Source organism: Lagenorhynchus albirostris, chromosome 11 (assembly GCF_949774975.1).
Source record: "Lagenorhynchus albirostris chromosome 11, mLagAlb1.1, whole genome shotgun sequence".
Lineage (NCBI taxonomy): Eukaryota > Metazoa > Chordata > Mammalia > Artiodactyla > Delphinidae > Lagenorhynchus > Lagenorhynchus albirostris.
In genome coordinates this window covers 9,026,320-9,049,322 of record NC_083105.1, presented here as the reverse complement: position 1 = coordinate 9,049,322, position 23,003 = coordinate 9,026,320, and the positions used below count along the sequence as shown (strand labels likewise).

The window sequence follows — 23,003 nt, the reverse complement described above, 5'->3', positions numbered from 1 at the left end:
ATATTTTGATATAGTCAAGGGGGAAAAAAAAACCTCTTATTTTTCACATTACTGTACTGTGTAAGATTTTACCACTAAAACACAAGTGTATAGCCATTGTCAGATTTATAAAATACCACACTGGATTTCTTTATGGGACGATGGATGAGTCTTGTTAGTAGGTAACGTTCCTGGTTGGTTATCTCACTCACTCAGATATTCCATAAGTCAGTCCATGGCTTTGGAAACACATAACTGTACACAGAAAAGGCCTCACAAACCAGGTGTTGGTCCCTACCCCTTCATTAGCATTAAAAAATGGTTCCAGTGCTGTCTTATTCACTCTTTCTATTGCCGTTACAGAAAGCTCTCAAGTATAATTTTCTAAAGAGAACTAAAAATAAGTGAGAAAAAAAGTCCAACATTAATAATGTTTTTATGCATTTCCAACATAGTCATTGCTAAATTGGTTCTGCCTTTTTATGTTTTTTAATGAAAAGCAGGCTAATTGATCAACTGGTCATGAATAATACTTTTTCATTTGTTTTTCTCCACACCTCTCAGCCTTCCAGAACCACGAGCTTAATGTAGCAGCCTCCAAATGGTTTATGATTGGTGTCTATTGTCCAGTGCTTTATGGGAAAATACTGGAAACAAACTGCTGGAAACTCAGTAGGAACTCAGTAAATAATAAGTAGATACTTCTTGTTAAATATGATTTTTAAAGAAAAGTCTTTAAATAAGTAGGAAATATTACTAAGGAAGTACACTAGTAGAAAAAAACCTGGTTGATTTATAATTTGAATTTTCATCATCATTTTATAAGCGATGGATTTTTAGCAGTTTACAGAGCGAAGTGTGAGGTCAGATTAGCTCCCCTCCCCCAAACGGATTTATATTCTAAAAATGTGAATTGTTGAATTCATAAAGCCAGCAGGAAGATCCCAGCCATACATTAAATCATATTTTAATACATTATATCAACCTTTTAGGTTGATCATAAATGTGTTGATATCCATAGCACAGGGGTTCTTACTGGCGGTGGTGAAGCTAGAGAACAGTCGTTTCAGAGACACATTTAGGAAGCTGATGAAAGCTACAGAAACTCTCCGCAGGGGTGAAAAATACGCCTAGCATTCATCCACACACACCTTTACACAGAATTTCCAGTGGACCATCTCCTTCCTCCCCCTCCAAGAGTCCATCCATATATTCTCAGAAGGAAAAACAGCCTTTATCTGAAGAGTTTTTTTTTTTTTTACCCTCAGCCTTATAAAGCTTTAAAAAGCATTTTCACACATTATCTCATTTGATCTGCCTGTGATCTTTGAGGCAGACAGACCACATATTTTGCCTCTCATGTTGCAGAGTGGGAAAAGCAAAGCTCGCGAGTTTAAGCGACTTGCTAAAGGTAATTTTGCTAACGTCTGCCAAGACCTAGTACCTAGGCTGTGACATTGTAGCCCAGGGCTCCTTCTACTACTCTGGTCTGGGCACAGCATTCTGCAGACACAGGAACCCTTGATGGGGGTTCTGGAAATCTGAATTCTGGCTCTACTGGAAACTACCTGCGTGACCTTGAACATGACACTGTAGCCTCTCTGGGCCTCAGTTTCCTTCTCAGCCGAGTGAGAGGTTAGATCACATGTTCTCGGAAGCCCCTTCCATTCTCTGTTGCAAACTTCCTAATCCCCCCCCCTCCGCAGTCTGAGCAGAGGGAAATGACTTTTCTCTGCGATAGATGGCAAGACCTTTCACCCTGCCCTGTAGGCCATTAGAGCTGGCGTCCAGTTTAGATGGGTTCCTTTTCAACGTCCAGATCCTGCTAGAAACTGTCAACATGGACAGTGCTTTTGTGGGCTGCTGGTGTGTCGTTCTGCTGGTTGCCTCATTTTCCTGCAGGGCTGGCTGTCTCACAGCAATTTTGCTCTAACTCTGTGCTCTGCGTCCGACAGACGTGCCGTGATAGTTTATGATTCTTCTTGGGTAGTTCAGAATATAATATGGAAATAAAGAATGCTGATGGACTTATTTGGGGCTGATAGACCTTATCCTTCTAAAAACGTTATTTCTCTTGAAGGACGCAAATCTTCCACCTGATTTTTCATCATTAGCAGTTATTTCCTTTAATGTCCTTGAAATGTGCTTGGAAATCGGAGAGTCGTGAGAGAGCCAACAGCACCGAACACAGAGGCCCTGAGACAAGAAAGGACATGACCAAGCCCTTTCCTTTGGGGGTATTTGTAGAATCTTTGGGTCAGTATAATTAGGACAATTTTGTATGTTAGCCTCTGTTTCAGTTTTATAAAAAGCGTCTGCAGTGCATGTTGCCAAGCATACAAAATCCACGATATAACCCCAGTTTAATTTTGGGTCTCTCCAGGAAGATAAAACAAGCAGAAAATTCTCATGCTCCGTATGTCAGTAAACCAAGGTTTTATAATATCAGTCGTCAAACGGTGGAAACTTAGAACTAAAGGTGTTGTACGCATCAGAGGAGCCACCCTGCTGCTGGCTGTTTGAATCATACGAGCCAAGCGCTATGAGCACAGACAGGTTAGCTACCTCAGTAACCAGGAAGGTGTCGGTCTCTATTTATGATTAACAGCCGATGATAGAAAATTGGGGGCCCTGTCTTTTTGCTCGCTGTATCCTCTAACTGAACGTTAGGCTGGCGAGTGGAGTTCTCTCACCTTCTTGAAGAGAAGTGTATAATTTGCTCTGTACCGTGTCAGGTCATTGGATTTTAGGAGGTAATACTGTCCAGTGATGAGAGTGACAGAGCACGAACTTAGCTCCTCTGTTCTGGGTTCTATTCTCAGCTTCGTGGATGACTCAGAGCGCCCCGTCCATGCCTCTGTCCTTGAGTGTAAACGATACCATTCTTTAACCCACTACACGGGAGACTTAAGAAGAGTCATGCATTGCTACCCCCAAAGCATGTTTGTTATATCTTTGACATCACATAAATGTGCAATCTCTCATTTTTAAAATGCATAACATGGTGCTTTCTCATTTAAACTCATTTGTGGAATTTCTATTTCTTAGACCAATATTGTTAAATAGACGACTCATTCATTTTACAAACCAGATACTGTGTGATGCTGTGGCTTGACACTAGGTACCCTGTAAATATCCAGGTAAACAAAGAAAGAGGAAGTGTGAAGTCAGATACTCTCCTAGCTGGAGAGTAATTCCCAAGACCTGACACAAGGAAGATGGGGCTCTTAAATAGTGGCATGGACACACAACTTTGATTTTAACATGCAAGATGTAGTGGAAAGTAAGATTTACTACACAGCCAACTTTGTCAGCTTATATTACTCCATAAAGTGAAGGGTCAATTAGGTGTTCTTATCATCAAGAGAGCATGCTGTAATGCTCTGTCATGTAGACACTATAAAAAAAATTACCTGTCTGGTGACTCTAATTCATCTTTTGGCTACTGTCAGCAGACATCCCCTCAGTCCCTAATTCACAGTACCCAGAGGTACTGAGAACATTTAGGGTAATAAAAACAAAAAGAAAACAGGGTCCTTTTCCCTAAGGAGCTAACAAGCTCTTAGGGAAACTAGGACAAACAAAAGTAAACGCTACCAGGAGATAGGGTAAGTGGCCCAAAGCCGGGCTTTGTAGGGAAGGCTTCCTGAACGAGGTGCGTCTGCAGGCAGATAGAGATGGCTCGGCAAAGGGGCATAAAGTTATCCACAAATTTGCATACTTCAAGGATATCACAGGAGGAGTAGAGTCTTCTTTGCTGAAGATCTGTTTGTTTTGCAAGTGGCAAGGAGTAGAGAAGGCTCTTGTGAATTTGTTTCCTTGGGGATCCAGATATTAAACTTGTGCCACTGGAAACTGTACCTCAAGCTCTTTTCCCAGATAACCTGTTTTTCCTTCACTTCTTATCATGTCCCCCTAAGTCTTCTTTTTCAAGCATAAATATCCTTTGTTCTTTTAACTCTTCCTCCTATAATGTGGTTTTACATGCTCTCATCATCTTAAGTGTTCACCTCCAATGGACTCCAACATAAGGCCCCTCCTAAACCATGGTGCTCAGAATGGGACAGAGCTCTCCAGGAGTGGTCTGACCAATGCGGAATCCCATGGGGTAGTTGCCTCCCTTGATCTATACCTTATATTTCTGTTAATATGGCCCGAGATTGCATTAGCCTTTTTGGCACTCATGTCAGTCACACTGCTGACTCGGAACATACTGAAATTGTGGTCAACTCATACCCATGAGTTCCCATGCACTACTCTTAAGCCAGTTCATCCTTATTCTGTACTTACATTATTGATTTTCTTAAAAAAAAAAAAAGAAAGAAAGAAAGAAAAGAAAACACAGAGTTTTAAATGGAGAGACATTTAGCTCTATTACACTTGATCAAATTGATAACAGCCCATCAATACATCTCAGAGCTAGGATATTAGTTCTCCCTCCCCAAGGTGAATACTTAGCTGCTGGCATGAGGGCATAGATAGTCTCAACACTGGCCTGGAAGAGACCTCAAAAGTGTCAGGACTTTATTATCTACATCTTTAGAGAAACTAGTGAGCCCCAATCTTTCTAACTGTAAACTAGGAGCAAATGTGAATAGCCCTTTCCTTCCCAAGGGTATGCAACAGTGAGTCAGATGTCTGCAAAACTCCAAGTCAAAGTTACTCAGAGGCAGTATTATATGAGAGGAGGAAGTTTTTATATTAGGCTTTTGACAGCCTTCAGAAGATTTGATTACCCTGATCGCTATACGTTACAGTAAATAGCATTCGTTTTTGCAACTGTTTTATAGCTATAATTGAGTTATCTGATTTGGGGTTGCAGTAACTTCATGTGGTGTCAGTATAATTTCAGCACACGATTATTTGTAATTTGAGGAAGTTCTATGAATCTGTTTCTTTGCAAGGCCCTGTTTAAAATGATTCTCCTCTCTCCATCCCCTCCCCCAGGCCCATCCTCACCCCTAGTCTCTTCCTCCCTAAAACAAGGACTACAAAGACCTTGAATTTAGATTTCCATCAGAGTTTTGGAAACCTTTCAAAGTCTTGCCAGGCTAATTTAGCAGTCCACAGGTTTTTGCAGGTGGCTTGTATAATATTTATAATTTCAAGCTAATAGAAATGTCACATTTCAAAACACATCTCTGAGAACAGTTTTATTCATTATAGAAGAGTGCAGGGAACAGTCACACTTTTATAGTCTGTCCTCCGAATGCAAATTTGAATCTTGCTTTTATGACCTTGTAATCATTAAGATTCGAGTAGCCCCTCCCCCACCTCTCAGTAGTGATTGTGATCTAGGGCCTTGCTACTCAATGTGAGGTCCGGGGACCAATGATATTGGTATCATCTGGGAGCCTGTTAGGACTGAGTATCTCAGACCCTGCCTAAAACCTACTGAATCAGAATCTGAACTTTTAAAAAAGTCCTCTTGTGATTCTTCTGCACAATAAGATGTGAGGAGAACAGATCTAGGGTGAAGGGATTTCACCCCACTTTACCCACCATAACCCCATTTTACCCACTTTACCCCTTGTGTCGTAATACAAAACTTACAAAACTCCATTTGGTGTTTATTAATAGTTTAGATTTGTTAGTTAAATTTTTTTAATCTGCATTTAAATATTCTGGATACATCCAGCTATTTCTCAAAGTATCTATAACTGGTTTTAAAATGCTCTTGCCTTTCTGGGTTCTTACAGAGCAAGAATTCTCAACAGGGGATAATTTTGAAACCCCCTCTCCATCAGGGACATTGGGCAATGCCTGGAGACATATTTGGTTGTCACAATTTGGAGGTGGGGGAGAGGGGCTACCACTGGCATCTGGTGGGTGGAAGCCAGCAACGCTGCTAAGGACTTTATAATGCACAGGACGCCTCCCGCCCCAATACACAATAAAGACTGAACCAGCCCCACGTGTCAATGGCAACGAGGTTGAGGAGGCCTGTTGTAGAGGTATGTGGTTTGTAGAGAGGGACTCAGATGTGCAACGGCTCACAGCAGAAGGCAGGAGAATGAAGCCATGGGGCAGGTCATCACGTGGCCAAGTGAAGAGCAAATGGATTGGCAGTGGCCTGAGTCATGACGGTGGGGGCCTGGGGGGCAGTGAAGTAGAGAATCCAGCCACAGGTGAGAGGAGAGATCTCAGGGAGATTGTAACCAGTGCTCTGTGCACAGACTGCCAGCTTTAGGTAGCCGGGTTGGGGTTCAGAGATTGGACACCATGTCTGAGCTGGGGTAGGGGGAGGGAGGGGCTGGAAAGAGACAAAGCTTCAGTCCTGGACTGGAGGTTAGGTGTGATCTCAAAATCACGTTAGACCTGGAAAGCAAGAAAGGATTTTGGGTGTTAGCATAGGAAGACACGGGTGGATTTCAGGTAGATCCAGTAAGAAGTGGACTTAGGGGCTTCCCTGGTGGCGCAGTGGTTGGGAGTCCGCCTGCCGATGCAGGGGACACAGGTTCGTGCCCCGGTCCGGGAAGATCCCACATGCCACAGAGCGGCTGGGCCCGTGAGCCATGCCGCTGAGCCTGTGCGTCCGGAGCCTGTGCTCCGCAACCGGAGAGGCCACAGCAGTAAGAGGCCCACGTACCGCAAAAAAAAAAGAAGTGGACTTAGGTGCAAGGCACAATCCCACTTGCTAGAACTGGGACACTTCAGAGCCAGGCCAGCAGCAGGGGGTGACCTGATGACAGTCAGCTGAGCGTTCAGCTAGAGTGAGCTTCTTAAATCCCTCCCAACCAAGAAAGGCTTAGGGCTGAGTGTACCGTATAGCTGACTTGCGGGAAGAGGTCAAGGGCTTCCAGCTATGGTGAAAGTCGGGCAAGAAGCAAGTCAGATCCTGATACTGGCTGCTGAAAAGTCACAGGATAAGAAGCGGAATAGAACTTGAGAGGTCCTCTGAGTCATTTACCTACTGCACGGCACCTAACTCATTTCAGAAAGATGACCTACTCTTCAACTGTAAAATTTCCAAAGTAAGCTTTCTTAAGGACCTGTGTTGATGCCTTATAATCCATCTAAGTCAAAACTGCTTCCGTATTCCTAACCCTAAACCACCTTACCGGATGTAAGTCAACTTTCTTTCATCCTACCCTGCATATGATGTGCTTTCTAACATTCAGTAATGATAAATAACACCAACTACCTTCACAGCTGCCAAACCCAGCCTTCTCTTCTCTGGACTAAAGAACCTCAGTTCCATTAGCGTGTCACCCTAAGAGTCTCTGCCCAACCTCTTCATCCCTTTGTTTGTCTCTGGACCCTCTCCAAGTGTTGCCTGCTCACGATAGTCACCACCAAAAAGTATTTATTAAATATACGCTGTGGGGCTTCCCTGGTGGCGCAGTGGTTGAGAGTCCGCCTGCCAATACAGGGGACACGGGTTCGTGCCCCGGTCCGGGAAGATCCCACATGCCGCGGAGCGGCTGGGCCCGTGAGCCATGGCCACTGAGCCTGTGCGTCGGGAGCCTGTGCTGCGCAACAGGAGAGGCCACAACAGTGAGAGGCCCGCATACCACACACACACACACACACACACACAAATATATATATATACACTGGGTGTAGATTGCCCTTTTGACCATGGAAAACAAAGAAGAAAGAATATAAAAGGATATACATGGTTTTGTTGGTTTTTATTGGTCTCTTTTCTCTCGAAGGGGTTGTCAATCTTTGCCAAGTTCATAGTCTAGTTGGAACAACGGTCCTTAGGCTAAGTTCTGTTGCAAAATTTTAGTTGTCCTGTAAATGCTTTCACTGTGACCTTCACCTAAGGGCAACAGAGTGTACTGTCATATAAAATATCTCTGATGTGAATTTAACTGTAAATAAAAGTGGGATAAATGCATTTGTTCAGTTCCAGAGAAGGCATTATACTGCCATGTGGATTTTCTTTCAAATGAGCTGCAAAACAAAGTTCTTTTCCACGTAAAGGGATTTATTCAACTGAATGCACTCGCTTTGCTTCAACTGGATTAATTTCATTTCACATCATGTCTCTAAGTAGAAAAGTAAACTGATTTGCAGCAGGCTAAAAGGATATATTGATACATCCTACGTCAGTAAGATTTATTCCCGCTTGATTACAACAATCACAGTGTGCTGGTTGTTTTAGCTTCTATAAAGTATTGCAAAAGTGCACCATTTCAGTATGTGCATTAAAAAATTTATCAAAGTTACGATTAGATGGGAATGTTGTAGAATGAAAGAGAACAGATATGTAAAATGAGAAAATATTATAAAAAATATTAATTTCATTCTGTATCCATGTTCTAAAAGCTGCCATTGTAGATCTTCGAATTGTGTTTCACATGGTACTGCTCAAGATATACGCAAGCCCATACGTGGGTGAACAGGTATTGACCATGCGCTTGCTGTGTGCTCATTGTTGCGCTAAGGACCACGGCCCACTCGGTATTGGACCACCACCCCCTCACTCCATCCTCTAAGTTCTGCTGTGCTCTTGTCTCCTCTGCTTCACTCTCCGTTTCCAAAACCACAATCTCACCATTCTCCCGGGTCTCTCAATCTCTGTCTATCTTGGGACCCCTCCTTTCATTTCTCCCAGATTGCTGACTTTATGCTGGTTTGTGCTTCTAACACAATATAGCTGCCAGTGGAAAACAATTTCTGATTTCCATAGTTAGTAGTTTCTATAACCAGTGTTACTTTCAAAGGAAATAGCTTGTGGAGATGAGCCTGTGGTGTCACAGGGCTGTTACATGGATCAAATGTAATAATGTGTACTGAAAAAGCCATTCGTAAACTGTAACACACTCTCTCAAAGTAAATTATTACTGTATTGCATGATTTTAGGGTTTAAAAAGCAGCTGGATGATATATAAATGTTCAGTAAGACTTGGTGACCCAGTTGGAAATGAAAATTAGAGAATTTGGGGCATTGACCCCTTCATCAATAAGCTAGAATTCTTCAACATTTTTTACAGCCAAAGCACACCCATTCCGTCGAGAACATACACTCTGGTTCAAAGACTGTGTCTGCTCACCATTCTGGAACTAGGCCTTCACTCTCACCTGAGTGTCCCCATTCCCCACAGTCACCTTCTGACATCCCAGCCAACCTTCAAGGGCTAGCCCCAAACCCACTCTCTATCCCCAGCTCTTACCCAGACAGAATTCATCATTTTCTCCCCAGCACTCACATGAGCCTTAGAATTATTTATGTGGGTGTCAATCTCCCTGCAACCTGCTGAAGGGCAGGGCCATCCTAGCATCTGCCAGGCCCTCTTCCCCGCCACAAATGGACATAAGAGGTCAAAGTAAAGTGGCCAGAGGATAAAGGAGAGAATTCCACGGACCAAAAATGTCCTACGAAAAGGCTTTATTCCCGGAGGCTGGTCTCAGATATGATAATGTACTTACTTGCACAGCTAATTGTTGGACCCTATGAAATGGAACAGGGTCTATGAAGTAGACTCATAAAAACCCTGTGAGTGGTGGGTACACAGAGTGTTCTTATTCTTCTTCGTACTTTTCATTTGCAATTATTTCATATGTTTAAATGAACATAAAAGACCCCATCCTATATAAAAGTTAGTGAGTTGAGTAACTTTTATTCTAACCTGATTTTCGGTCTCAAAGTTTTCCTGTAGTTTAAATTAGAAAAGTCATCCTTCGTGCCACAGCTTAGCTGTATTTTATCTACTGAATATGGTACCCAATGAAATCAATAGTCCACAGACTGTGATCCACACAATTCCACCTTGCATTGCATCCATATTGAAAGGAACTCCTTGTGCAAAGGGTGGGGCTCTTGGAGAATAAAATGTACCACTGTTTAGCACCTTTAAAAAAAATCCTTGAGCTGTTTTATTATTTTAATACTTTACCTTTGCCAGAGCAGAAAGTTTTTGTTAGGAATCGTCTCTAAAATGATTAGCCATATAACTATTGCCAAGTACATAATAGGTGCTCAATAAATATTTTTAAAATAAATTAAAATACTATGCCTTTCTAAAAGAAAAATAACTTCAGTCACTTAAAACAAACAGCAATGGGTATAGCTTCCATTTGCTGCTCTTTTGTATTCATTAGAAATCATAGAAAAATGGGAATTTGGGGAAAATATCAGACCTGTTATGGAAACTGCATTGATGAGAGCAGATTGTAATTTTGTTTATAGTGATTTGATATACAATTATTTGAGGGATTTATTGTTATTGTGGATTAAAGCTGTGTTGTTACTATAATAAAAGATTGGCCCAGAGCCCTCATCCAATGCCAAACTCTCTAGCATCGCCTCTCTTCTTTCACCAGCTGCCCACCCCGCCACTCTCAGACTCTGTGCGAGGCAGTCCTGGCACAGACCCCTAACCTAAAACTCCAGCCAATTTCCCTGACTACACACTTTCTCCCCTTCACTTGCCAGACGCTTTTTTTTTTGTATTTTTATTTATTTGTTTGTTTATTTTTGGCTGTGTTGGGTCTTCGTTTCTATGCAAGGGCTTTCTCTAGTTGCGGTGAGTGGGGGCCACTCTTCATCGCGGTGCGCGGGCCTCTCACTGTCGCGGCCTCTCTTGTTGGGGAGCATAGGCTCCAGACGCGCAGGCTCAGCAGTGTGGCTCATGGGCCTATTTGCTCTGTGGCATGTGGGACCTTCCCAGACCAGGGCTCGAACCCGTGTCCCCTGCATTGGCAGGCAGATTCTCAACCACTGCACCACCAGGGAAGCCCGCCAGACGCTTCTTGTTCTCAGATGTTGCACCTTGAAATCGAGGGCTTTCAACAAGTTAAAAAAGGAAATATAGAATTACCTAGCTTATCAGTATTTTAAGTATTCTTGAAGACTTAAATGAGAGTTCTTGTACAAAACCACTTGAACTCTTTCTTAAGATATGCTAATATTTTTTCTCTCTTTGATTGAACTGTTAACCTTCTGGTTAAATGAGTAGTTATTACCTCAAGTATGTTTGGAACTATTCTTGCCCTAACCATTCTAAAATGTAATTAACATGAAGACGTCGTTGTAGGAGCACATCACCTAGGGCTGGGATCTCATTAGAGGGCACAAATCGAGCAGAACTGTGCACGCTCCATGCTCCAAAAAATACCTCGAAGAAAAATCCACAGCATTGAGGGAAAGGTTAAAACTGCTGATTTTGTGAGCTTTCTCTTACCCATATATTTAATTTGTATAAGGATCCAAACATAGAGATGATTGTGGTTCTACTGCTTGAAAAATGAAAGCAACTCTGTTTTCTCAGAACTCTGCTTATGCAATGTGGCTGCTCTCACAGCGCTGGGTCAACCAAAACCAAAATAATACATTTTAGAGCTCTAGCTTTTCCCCGCAAAGAAATGCATGGCATTTGAAGGTATGATCCCATGCAGCAACAGATGCTGTAAAGAATGACTGTCCTCACATATATACACTACCAAACGTAAGGTAGATAGCTAGTGGGAAGCAGCCGCATAGCACAGGGAGCACGGTGCTTTGCAACCTCCTGGAGGGGTGGGATAGGGAGGGTGGGAGGGAGGGAGACGCAAGAGGGAAGAGATATGGGAACATATGTATATGTATAACTGATTCACTTTGTTGTAAAGCAGAAACTAAGACACCACTGTAAAGCAATTGTACCCCAATAAAGATGCAAAAAAAAAATTAAAAAAAAGAATGACTGTCCTCTAGGAGGTAGTTAACAAATATGGGGAAACTGAGGCCCAAGGAGGTGCAATAACTCACAGGTAATTCACACTCCTTCTTGAACTTCTCCGTCTCTTCCGCTATAGAAAGAGCTCTTCACTTTCTGAATTGAAAACCATTTCATGCTGCCTGCTCAATTATTTCAGTAAACCCTCCTAGGGACCAATCCCAACTGTTATGAAACCTTATATGAATAATAATGATGCTCTTCAGTCCTGGGGCCCCAAAGGTGATCATTTCTAGTTCAATGCAGGACACTTTGGATGCCCATGTCGGGCCCTAAGTGATTGGTACCTTCAGAAGAAGGCTGCCTGATTCTACCAATTGCTTCACTTGTGAGTGTATAATATGTCTTAATGCAAAGAGATGTGTCATATAAACACTAATGTCTCATTTTTATAGTAACATTTTTCCTTATTTGCAAAAATATTTCTGACCTGAATTTATTCTGGTCATGGCTGGGTGTGCAAGCAGAGTCTTGTTTGCCTCTACAGCATATCAGTAATGTATTAATTAGCTTCCCAGTGCTGTCCCAACGAGGAACAGAGAGGATTTATCTAAATCATGAAACATGACATAAAGCTAACACTTTGTTAATTAAATTTTAAGGGCAGTCTCAGCTTTAGGTAGTGTAGCGAAATTTCGGCCTAATTTTTGAGAGAAGATAAAAGAAAACACTACTCAATTAACAAGGCATTTGTTTAGCAGCTACTGTGCACAACTTCTAAGAGGCAAAGGAGGCTGAGATGGGGAAATTGGCCAATTTAGTTTTATAGTCATAGTCAAAAGGCAGTAAAGAGCAAGATAATATTAAGAGTTTTAATTCAGTGTCAATTAGCTTAAGTATGTTAGATTGAACCATATGAAATTGACAATGTCTGACCATTTTTTACCAAAAGAAGTGGCAATTTCATATAATTCAATCTAAAATTAAGGCACTCTTATCATACTGTATCAGTGCCTAAAATATTATAGTGTTCATTTTCTGTTTTTTAAATGAAATGATTCAAGTTGAAGCTGTCATTATTAGAAAATCAGTAGAAGGTAAATATAGGTCAGGGATTTGACTCCTGTTTTCCATATTTATTTATTTTTGTAGACTCAAAAAATAGCATATATTTTGTAGTTTTTAAGATTTTTTTTGTTTGTTTGTTTGTTTTCTACTCTATTGGAGACTTCTGTTGATTTGATTTAGAGTCACGGACCCCGCTACCTCTTCTTCAAGTGTGATATTCCCTAACTCAGTTCTTCAGGCGAGTTCCTTTGTGATCTTCATGCAGAACCGTCCTATCTCCCTTCTCTTCTGCAGAGATGTTTGATTGCTGAACACTCTGCCTTTTTTGATCTATTTCTCTGTGGGAGATTAAATCTTAACATCCAATTTTGTCGGTCTGTCCCTGAATTACAGATTACCGAGCAGTCAGAACAGGTTACCACACAAGTATTCCACTAAATCCGTTCCTCTAATCCCTTCAACATTTAACAAATATTTACCAAGCGCCTATTTTGTGCAAGCTGTGGAACGGCCTCTGTCAAATACGAAGTCGTATGGCCACAATGCATTCACATACATACGAATTTAGGGCAAACTAAGTACCAGGAACTGTTCTTGCACCTGACACGTCGGTCTATTGAACCCGACCCGAGCAGGGTAGGTTCCATGGTTTTATCCATTTTAAAGATGAGGAAACTGAGGCCAGAGAGGTTAAGTGAGCTTCTAGAACTCAAAGACTTGAGCAAGGCACCAACCGTGGTTCTGGTTATCGTGGAGGACCCGAGGTTAGAAAGCAAGTGCTTTTCCCAGACCATGAAGTTAAAGTGGGACAAATTAGCAGTGCCTCCTGATGCCCTAAAATGGTAAATATCAACCCAGACCGACCTGTGCACAATGACAGAAAAAACCCACGCCTGTCACGCTGGGTTTCCTCCCAGCTCAGAACACGCTGACGTGCCCCCTGAGGCCCCAGTGCACACGGGGACACATGCCACACGTGCTGACCGGGGCATTCTTGCAGAGTCACATCTTACCCCAAATCTTATCACAACCCTGCCAAACGTCAGTCTCTATCAAGAAAGTGTTCACTCATCTTCCCGTTATGCCCAACGTGTGAACACTGGTAACACATCTAAATTCGAAGAAAATCAACAGAAGTCATCTAAGTCAACCTGAAAAGTCCGGTGACTCATCCACATCCTTTTCACAGGGCTCCTGAGGGCCGCCCGGCTTCTCCTGAGCCGGCCTCCCGGCTCCTGCAGCCCGAGTACAGCTCAGGGCTTGATCGCTCTCCTCTGCAGATCACACGAGTGCTAACTCCCTCCTGCACAGACGGTAGGGTTGCTCAGCCAGCCGCCCCTGCTCTGTGCTGCCAGTAACCCCACCGCTTATGTCTCTGAGGCCAGTTCAACAAGGTCGCCTTGTAAAAAAATAAGACGGAGGAAGATGCTGGCTTTTCAGCACCAAGAGTAAATTCCATCACTCTGAAAGTAAAACCATAATATGTAAATTTGATTCGACTTATGTCAGGTCTGATAAATACATGCACCACGTACGTATTGGTGCATGGATGCTTAAACCATGTACGCTGGCTGCCGAAAACAAAACAACTTACTGTCTCATTAGGAAGACAAGAGCTGGTAGGCCAACTCACCAGAATAAAGAAAAGAAAAATGGATACTCTAACTTCACACACACACACACACACACACACACACACACACACACACACACACACACCACACCACACATTTGTGTAATGCAGCCCACAAGACAGTTGCCCAGGCAGTGAAGGAAAATTAATGTTTTCCAGGATTTTCCTGTTTAAATTTAAACCGGTCCCAGTGAGGCTGGCTTTGGGCCTCCATCCTCAGATGGAAGGCTGGCGCAGATCTCAGCCTCAGTCAGGCGGTAAGCTGAGTAGGTAAGAACGAAGGCTCAGGAGCCAGACACCCCAGGCTGGAATTTCAGCGCTACTGTCTTCCAGCTGTACAACCCTGGTAAGTTACTCATCCCACCCTGTGCCTCCATTTCCTCACGTGTAAAATGGGAATAATATAACTAAAACTAACGCCCGTGGGTTTTTTATGAAGAGCAGATGAAATAATACGCGGTAAAGTGTTTAGAACAATGCCTGGTTCAGAGCAAGCCCCCAAGATATGGGAGTTATTTGGAGCAGTAACTTCAAATGGGCTCACACACCCCAACAGGAAACTCTTGAGTTCTCTTTTGTTTTTAACTTTAATCTTTTTTCTTTTCTTTTCTTTTTTATTTTTGGCTGCACCACGCGGCGCGCAGGATCTTAGTTCCCTAACCGGGGATCGAACCTGGGCCCCCAGCAGTGGAAGCATGGAGTCCTAACCACTGGACTGCCAGGGAATGCCCATCACTTTAATCTTTGTAGCACTTAGTTTCTTATTTCTTCTTCTTTTATGTATGTGCAGAAGGAAGGTGTTTAGCCATCCTCGGAGTACAATCTTTCCTTTCATTAAAAACCATTATTAAGTGTCTTCAAGCTTCTTTTCTGCGGTAATGATCCAGATTACTTAATCGTTCTGTTTTACATGCTGTAATCATGTATTCGAACTTCTCAACCATCTCTAGATTTACTACACGCAGAAATATTGTCTAGGCAAATTTGGTTTTGGAATCCTTTATCATCTACAGTCCATTAGCTCAAATATTTAAAACTATTGTTCATAAGATCAAAGTTAAGTTCTTTACCATATTTGTCAGTTGGTTTTATTCTGTCATATTGCCATAGTCAACTAATTCTCAAATGCATAATTCAGTACAAGCCAAACCAGACAAGACCAGAAGTCATTCATTCATTCACCAAATATTTGTTGAGGGCCTATGATGTGCCAGGCACTGTGCTAGCCTCTAAGATTACAAATGAGACATGCCCTGCTTGGAGGAGCTTATAGCTTGGGAGGGAAGACATGGAAGTAAGCAAAGCATTGTCAAAGTCTTTCATTAGATGCTGTACTTGAAGTGAGAAGGTGGCAGGATAACCTTGGGGCAGAAGGGAGGGAGAATTCAGCCCTGCTTGGTGGGTCTAGGAAGGCTACACAGAGAAGGTGACCTTTGAGCCATATTAAAAAATGGCAGAGAGAGACTTCCCTGGTGGTCCAGTGGTTAAGACTCCACGCTCCTGATGCAGGTGGCCCGGGTTCGATCCCTGGTCAGGGAACTAGATCCCGCATGCCGCAACGAAGATCCTTCATGCCACAACTAAGACCCGGCGCAGCCAAAAAAAAAAAAAAAGAGGCAGGGGAGAAAAGGAGGAGAGTATTCAAGGAAGAAGAAACCATTAGCTTCTGTGGTGCTGGTATGTCTGGGGCCAGGATCTGGGGAGGATGCAGAAACACAAAGCTGCCCAGGTTGGCTGGGGCTGGGCCCACAGTGACCAGCCCAAGAAGCCTGAGCTCCATCCTGCAGGTCCAGGGAGAGTGGGGAGGGCGTGTTTTACACAAATCGCTCTGGGAGCAGTGAAGAGGGGAGACTGGAGGCATTTGAGTCTGGAGTCAGAGAGGAAAAGCAGGATGCTGGGGTCGTGGAGAGAGACTGTAAAGCCTCGCTAAGGAGAGGGTGAAGGAAAGAAGGGAGTCATTTTAGGCGTATTTAAAAGACAGGGTTTAAAGACCCAGTAGAGAGGGGTGACAGAGTTGGGAAATAGGATGAAAAGAGAAGGAAGAGCCCAGAAGGAATTCGAGGTTTCCAGTGTGGACCCCTGTGAGAGCCTCAGTGTCGTACTGCGCCGTAATGGAGCGAATACAAGTTGGCACAAATCCTTCTCCTAGAAATGCTCCTCAAAGACATAAGTCCTGTTGAAGGTCAGTAGGGAATGTCAATGTTGTATGCAGAGGGCAGTACATATATTCCCTACTAGTTATTCTTTTCGAAGGACCCCTTAATATATGTGACTTACATGAGCTAAGATAATATTCATGTAGGAGTTAATTAAAAATTAAGTTAATTTTTAATTTTCTGGAAATTAATTTTCCAGATACAGTAAGATGTTAGCATTATTTCAGTTATCTGTGCCTGATAACCACTAAGATATCTACTTATCTGTTTACTTATTTATTAAGTAAGACAAGCTCCATGAGGTCAAGGACTTTGCCTCTTTTGTTCACATCTGCATCCCCAGCCCCTAAAGCAGTGTTTGCCTCACGGTAGTTGTTCAATAAATATTTGTTGAGTAAATGAATGAATTTCCATACGGGTAAAAAGAAATCATCATATCCTTTACTAATGAGGAAAGAAAAGAAAAAAAACCCTGGACTTAAAACAATTTTTCATGAGCAGATCCAATCTGCAAAAATGGAACTGACGTTTAAAAGCTATTTTTCTTCCTGAAGCTCTACTTCTGGGAAAATCACAGCTGCCAGCTTAGATGTAGATGGTGGTTTTAACTGCCCAGTTACAAATTCTGCACAGTTGTACACATTGGCAGAGCTCAGCTTCCTTAAATGCTGTTGGATCAGTAAGGAAATGGTGATTTTCCTTATTGATTTCATGCCAGTTCCTCTTCTGTGAAAATTCCTGTGTGCTGTTCAATGGAACACGTACAAGAAAACCTGAACGCTGGGGGCCAGCAATTAAGTCTCTCATGTTCCTCTCTGGTCTGGTGATGTTAAACCACTTCTACTTTCAGGCTAGGGTGTTCAATTGTTTTCCCCTTTAAATTTAGCAGAGAGATTATTCCTCCTGGTGGATTGCACATATGCTCCTTTTGATCTGTGAAATAGCTCATTCCCGGATAAACTTTAAGCTCCCAAATGATGCATGTAAAATACTGTTTATGAATCGTGGGAGAAATGTTTCACATTCTCATCACTCCAACACGGTTGCTCCAAACCACTCTCTCCGAGGTTCCTTATTTTCCAAGAAGGAAAAAAACTTCAACGCACAGCACTAAGATAACAGTAATAGCAACCACACTTCCCATGGACGTTACTCAGTAGCCTCCTAGAGGCTACAATGTAGGAAACTCAGCAGCAGCAGCAAATATTTTCCATGAGCTGGATACTGTGCTAGGTCCGTACACAGACAGGCAAGGTTCCTACCCCCTGGGGCTTACAAATTAGCTGGGGCAGTAAGACAGAAACCACAAAGTAAAATTAATAGTCACTAATGAACTACATGGTCAGTAAGTGCTACACAGGATTCAGAAAAGGGCAGTGGTCACCAGATGTTGCTCCTGGAGGAGATGGACTTAAATTTGACTTGGACCTTTAGTGGGGGACTGCAGTGAGAAAGGGCAAAGTGGTAGGAACATTCCTGGATGCCATTGCTAGGGGTCCACGGGCTGAGGTGAAGGTTGTAGCAGCTAAGGTAGGGGTTAGATTGGGGGTGGCCTTGAATGCCACTCTAAGGTTGTGGGGCTTGATTCTAGAAGTAAAGTGGAATCATTGAGAATTTTGGAGCAGAAAGGATGTGAGCTAAGTAATGCTTTACAGAAATTAAATCAAACAGAGATCCATGCTATGAATTTAATTGGGGGTCTTCAGAATTGAGTTAATGAGACCATGACCCAGGCTGGGGACAGCAGGATATCTCCATCATGCAGTACATTCCTGTGAATGCTTCCTAGGGATTTCTGCGAAATTGCACTCAATGTGCCTAACTGGCTCCATACAGTAAGACAGTGACTTTGTGATACTGCTTGGAAGTAGCCTCATTCCTTTAGAGCCACACAGTGTGTACATGGAACAGGCCCAGGTGTGATCTCTCTGCAAACCTCAGAGAATCTAGGCAACTTACAGGATAAAAGCTGGGAGGAATCTCAGAGCCCGCGAAGTTCACCCCCTCAGTTTACTGATCCAGAGGCCGGCCATTTCTCAGGTTCACACAGCTCATCAACGTCGGGCTCAGGGCGCCACCAGATGTCCTTACTGCACCCCAGCAAAGCTTCGAAAGCCGGTCCAAATTCTGCTTTCAGGTGTGTGTGTACATGGCATTCTGGCAGAATCCAGAAAAATCCGGTCCTTAACTGAGATAGTTGAAGCTACTTTCCTTGACTCTTCCCAGAACCATTCCCCCAGATCCAGTCCCTGCCTGAGCCCCCTCTTCATTTCTGCCAACTCCCTGCCTCCGTGCTTTCCCACAGCATCTTCCGGCTTCCAGTTCTCTGCTCAGACCCTGTTGTTTCTTGTGTCTTGCCGTGGATTGTGCTGTCTTCTTTGTCCAGAACCCTTTATGGTCCCAGCGTAAGCCTCACCACCTTCAGGAGACCCCTTGGCCTCAGCCCCTCCCCTAGATGGACTCAGGTCTCCCTCCTTGGAGTTCTGCGCTACCCTACACGAGCCTGTATCCCTGTGTCTCTTAGATGTCTTGTAATTGCCTGTTTATGTGCCTGCCTCCCACCCTTCAACTGTGAGTTCCCTGAGGGCAGGGACTGAGTATGCATCACCGAACACCCAGCATTTTGCCCAGAGCCTGGCACATATGAGGCCTTCAAATGTCTGATGAATGAATGAAGGGCATTTGCCTTCTTGGTGCATTCATTCATTCATTTAATAAATATTTACTGAGCAATTACTTATGATCAGTATTGCGGTTCACCCTTACACGTCAAAATATACCAAGGCACTCAAGCTCCAAATTATGCACGCGTAAGTTATGCATGTGGTGTGTCCACATGCACACGCAGCAGAGGCTGCGTACATGTCTACGAACACCAGAGCTGGCAAATGCAGTAAACTATGTGCCAGATGTCTCCGAAATTTGCAAAGAACCAAGAACCAAAAACGACAGTTAGCTCCATATAAGCCCTATAAAAGAAAAGAGAAAAAAACGCAAAAGAACAAAAGAAACTTGAGCAGAAGGAAGTGGCTATGGTTTTTTTTCTGTGCACTCAAGCCCAGGGGTGGGGAAGACTTATAAAATCATTCTATGCTGGGCAGGTTCATGTAAGCCTGAGTTCCTCAAGGGTTGGCTTTAGGAGCTGTTAGGAAAATTCATTGCCGTGCACGAGTCAGGGGAGAACTTTTTATTCCACTGGAAATTGTTAATGGGGACCGTGTTAGCAGCCCCCTCTTGCTCTGCCTGATAGAGAGACAGCGGGTCACCCAAGCAATTCTGAAACCCTGATCACTGCCAATTAGGGGAGCATTGTCTGGCTGACATGATCAAGTGAGTATAAATATATTTATCGTGACTGGAGTGGGGAAGGGAGAGCAGAAAGATTGAGGCAGAAGCTGCCACCCCTTGCCTGGCTCCAGCCTGCTTCTAATTCAGCATGTCTGTCACCCGGTGCTCAGTAGAAGCCATCACCGGCTTCTGAGGTGGAATGCACAGCTGAGAATTCAGGACTAGAATTGTTTTCCCCAGAAGGGGCCATGTCTCTCCTTATTTTTCCTCCTCGCTTCTTCCCTTTTTTCGTGATCACTTCTGTGAACGCTGCAGAGAGATGGGAAACCAGATGCCCCGCTGATCTCATTTTAATTCTGCCCCGGCGGCCGCGCTGCCCCCAGTAGCTTATCTGCAGTTCAGAGTGATCTTGGGGAATGTTGCTGTGACAAGACTCCTACCCTCTCTGCCTGCCTGGGTGTGTATGTCTGTCTGGCATTGGGTTTATTTCATTGTCCACTCATGGAACTTTTGTGGGAATATCTGTTGATGTGTCTAAGAGCTGGGCTTGAAAGACCCTGATAAAAATAGTCCCCTGCAGTGGACCAGATATAGGAGGAATTTCTCACACTTCCACAGCTAAAAAGTGAGGCGAGCTGAAGTCATATCTGGTGGGGTTCATGTTGTCTGCCTGGAGAGAAGGGCCTGTCTGAGCATCTGCACAGATTTCAAAATGCAGGCTGCATCCATTCATCCCCAAACCAATGGCCGGGGTCTGATACAAATGACCGAGTGGCACGGTTAGGGGGAGGTCAACGACAAAACAGACCTCTTGGCTGAAGTTGAACTCCGGTCGATGCAGAGGCAGTCCACCAAACAAGAGATTTTCTTTCCCCTCCACTTGACTATTTGATAACAGCATTTGTAGAGCTGAGTTGCTTTCAGCTATTTCCTCCTCTCTCATCATGTGTGTGCTGCTCTGTCTTGGCATTTGAGGTCTGAAGACCCTTTCCAGTGGCTACAATGGATTACAAAACCCCTTCCCTGTGTCCTGTTCCCTTTAGCTTGTCTTCACAGCTGCAAATTGTTCTCAGCCTGTCTTCTTGGATTTGACAAAAACTATTTTATTACTGATAGCACACATATAATACTCTGTGATATAAGGGAAGGTGTAGATACACAAAATAAATACGAAGCCCGTGTAGGAGAAATGTCCTTTTATAGAGATCGCTCAGCCTCAAGGCACCTGACCACCCTTATTCAGTCTATTCCTGCTAAATTTTTCCTTCTTCAGCTGCTAAGGAATTGTCAAGGCTAAACTCTTTTCAGCCAGCTACCGGAAATATGTATTTCCTTTGCTTTTCAGATCTTAATGGATGAGTTACTTCTTTTTTCTGTCTTCTACCTCTTGCCAGAGATATTGTATTTTTGTTTTGTTTTGTTCTGAGAATGTGAGCTCATTTATCTCCAAGGGAGAAAGAAAGTCATTGCATATTTACCCGTTAACAAATTATCACTTGCAGTGAAAATACCACAGAACTCTCTCACTCTCTGTGAATAAATGTGTTACTCGCCTTGGCCACACCTTGGTTGGATGGACTGCTACTGCTCTCTTCAAGTTGGCTTAATTTTCTCTCGTTGGTTTTTGTTTCCTTGAAGCAAAGAGACTCTTGTTTCTTTCTTTGATCCTGCTTTTGAGGAATGTGCCTGTCTCCTTTCGGTCTTTGTTTTGTGAGCTGGTTCGATTAACCTCTTAGTATTTATTGAGGAATCTATTGTGTTGGGTGCCGTGGGTTCCTCTGAAATCCTCCCTGCTTGAACGTTGGATGGAGTCACTTATCTGAATGCTGACTCCCTCCTAATCCATTGGTTTTACTCTGTGTAGATGGGGGCATGAAATAGCCATCTACCCAGAGATAGCACGATGTCGTAAACTGAACTAGAGTGCTGTAGTCAGCGAGACCCAGGTCGTAAAATGGTGCAGTCTTGGGCATATGGCTTCTCTTTTCTGAGCCACACATTCCTTGTTAGAGATGCTGATGGGAACAACAGAACAGTCTATTCTTCTTTGCTGTTCACCATAATGAGATAACCACCAAACAGACAGAGAAGAGTCTGGTTTAACCAAATAATGTGGGTGCAAATTACAAATGTCTGTAAGAAGGTATTTTTGGCCTGAGCATTTCAGGGGCATTTAGTGCGGTGTCTGATGCATGTCATTTAGTTACAGGGATAAAACCTCTTGAACACACACAAAGCTCTTGACCTGGTAGGACATTACATCTTACATCATTTTGATTCTTTTATTCAGGCTACTTCTTTCTAGGAAGCGGTAAAGAAAGAAGTTAGTAGTATTGTACCAATGTCAGTTTCCTGGTTTTGATACTATGCTATGGTGATACCTTTATCACCATTGGGGGAAGCAGGATAAAGAGTATAAGGGAACTCTCTGTACTACTTTTGCAATTTCCTTTGGGTCTATAATTACTTCAAAATAAAAAGTTCAATGAGAAAGAAAGAAAGAGAGAAGGAGAATGGGGTGGCAATTAGGAGAAATGAATGCTCATCTTGGTTTTGGTCCCCAGCTAGACAAATATTCATATTTTGTTTTCCTCTTCCTCCCCTTTTCACATAAAGCTTTTGTGAGCAGTCAGATATAAAAAGCTAGGGTTCATTTCTCCACAGAAGAGAAGAAAGAAGTAGAATGAGTCAGAATGAGTCAGGAGAACCCCTGCCAACACAGGGTCAGAAGGCCTACCACCTGCCCCTCCCCACACCCTTTACCTGAACAGACTTACCCTCTGTATCCGCACTCACCTTGTCCTCCTTCCTTCCCGTTCAAGGGGAGATACCTCATCTGCTGCTACAGATGAACTCCTTCACCTGCACAAGGCATCCATGCCTTCCTGCTGTTTCCAAAGGCTCATCCTTCTACATAATCTCCCCATGTGATTCCTTCTAATCCGGGGTTTTAACAACCATCTAGATGAGAATAGCTCCCAAATGTGTATGTCCACTCAGACCTTTTTGCTGAGATCCACACCTACGTATTCAACCCCTGACTGGGAATCTCTACTTAGATATTTCACATTTCAAACTCTTTCCCAGTGATCATTTCTTCCTATATTCCCTTATCTCCAAAAATGTCATTGCCATCTACTACATTGTCCATGGCAGAAAAACGAGAGCCATTCTAGACCCATGCTTCCCAGTCTTGTAGCCTCTGGTCACATGTGCTATCACGTACTTCACATATGGCTGGTCCAAACTGAGATGTGCTGTAAGTGTAAA

General features: G+C 43.3%; 1 protein-coding gene and 1 non-coding gene across 2 annotated transcripts in view; both read left to right on the top strand.

Moving 5' to 3' along the window:
- GRAP2 (GRB2 related adaptor protein 2) overlaps positions 1-23,003 on the top strand; it is a 61,011-nt gene that overhangs the window by 4,678 nt on the left and 33,330 nt on the right. The gene's annotated exons all lie outside the window — the stretch shown is intronic.
- TRNAQ-CUG (transfer RNA glutamine (anticodon CUG)) lies at positions 15,756-15,828 on the top strand. Its single transcript has one exon. It is a non-coding gene; the product is annotated as a tRNA-Gln (tRNA).